The following is a 2035-nucleotide window of genomic DNA, read 5'->3' as shown; positions in this document are numbered from 1 at the left end:
ATTGCAGCCATATCCTCGTTCCATATGCAGGCTCTGCTTCCTGCTTAGCAGTGCTGAACAATGACTGTGCCTTACGGCCTCTCTCTCAGTGCAAGTCTATGAGTCAGGCCTGACTGGACTGAAAACATTAGCCCAGAGGTAGCCAAACTCCGGCCCCTCCAGCTGTGGTGAACACTACAAATCCCATGATGCATCTCTCTCCGGGAGTCATGTCTGTGGCTGCGAGAATCTCGCAATGCCTCATGGGATTTGTAGTTCAGCCCCAGCTGGAGAGCCGGAGTTTGGCTACCCCCTGCATTACACTCTGAAGGGCTAGCTGGACTTATCTCAGCAGACATGAAGCGAGGCCGCTGATCACATTCCCTGACATACAGGTGCCTATTAGAGGGGGCATTGACATATCTGTATGTGGATCAAAGTTATCAGAATATGGAACAGCAAACACAGAAAGTGAACGTTGCATTAAAGTGACTCTCAGGAAAGAGTTCAAATAACTAAAAACAAAGCACATCAATCATCTCCCTTTATGCCGCGGACTAGTGAAGCCTCGTTAGTGCACAGGACACACACTAGACGGCCCAGTGCAGCCCAGCCGGGACCACGTGTCATGTCTATAGAACCATGACACAAGAGCTCCTGTCTGTACACACAGGTGCGGGGTCAGTGCTGAGGACACGGTGTTGGGGTCTCGTCCCATATACATTATGGAACCCATGTACACTGATATCAGAGGCGCAGGGGTACACAGAGAGCTCATGTACAAAACGCCATAACCGGACCAGAGACCCCCAGGCTGCCAGGACTGCCTGCTGAAGATGTTGGCCGCCTGGTTGTCTTCTAGTCCATGACCTAGAACAGGATTGCTGCAACCAAAATCAGAGTGACCTCACAGCTCCTGATCTGTAAATCTGTCACAGACATGACAGCCAGGCAACTAGCATTCCCAAGAATGCGGCCTCCATCCGTCCCGCGTACCGGTTCCCTTTAAAAGACACAGATGAGTTGTCACCATTAAAGGATACGTCCATCCTGATCTGATGTACCGGTTATAAGCTGGCAGGCTGAATCAAGCCTTCTTATTAGGATGGGCTCGGGCGTGTTCGCAGCTCCACGTGCTGAGCCCGCCAGGAAGATGACAGCGCCAATCACAGGTACTGAGACCTTTCCCGATCCCTGCAGCTGCGGACCGGGATAATGTATCAGGACCTGTGATTGGCGCCGTCAGCTTCCTGGCGGGCTCGGCACGTGGAGCTGCGAACACGCCCGAGCCCATCCTTACTTCTTATATCTCTGGTGAGCTAAGTGATCCTGGGTTCCCAGCCCCGCCCCTCTGCTTCCAAACGGATGATATCACAGTGGCTTAGCCTTGTAGCACCGGGGTCCTGGGTGTGAATCCGGGCCAGGATACTATCTGCATGGAGTTTGTCTGTTCTCATCTACATTACATGGGGCAGGGCTGGAGCCAGGTCACCAATGCTCCTTAAAAATTCCAATTGGCGCCCAACTTTTGAGGTTTTCTCTAGTCGTGGTCAATGGATCTGGCTCCTAGAAGCAATCCTACTGGCCCCTGGATTGGACAGACTGGCTCCTGAGTTCCATATCAATGTGCCCACCCCTGACATAGTGGGCAGGTGTCCTGTAGTTCACAGAGGTGCGCTGGACATGGCTGATTGGACTGCCCATGGTAATAGCAGGGTGTACAGGAAGTCAGGAGCTTACTGGATCTCTGGCAGGACCAACAGCCCAAATAAGAGAAGCTCACTGTCAGGGGTTATATATACAGAGGGGGAAGATGGGTGTAGGGAGCAGGAAAGATGGTCACAGTTGGCATACCAGAGTGTCTCCAGGTTTTGATAGGAAACTGGGAGTGATGTGCAGGCACCTGATGGTGCAACATGGCGGGGCAGGGGTGGGGCTGCGCTTAGGGGTGGTTGGCTTAGGGGCCGGGTAGAAGCAAACCTTAGGCTCTATTTGGAATAGGGAAGGGGGGGCTTTCCAACCGGTTATGTTGGTTGGGGAAGGGGGCCCCAGAGGG

This window comes from Nanorana parkeri, unplaced genomic scaffold (assembly GCF_000935625.1).
Source record: "Nanorana parkeri isolate BGI_ZX_2015 unplaced genomic scaffold, ASM93562v1 scaffold977, whole genome shotgun sequence".
Lineage (NCBI taxonomy): Eukaryota > Metazoa > Chordata > Amphibia > Anura > Dicroglossidae > Nanorana > Nanorana parkeri.
This window is presented reverse-complemented; position numbering follows the sequence as displayed.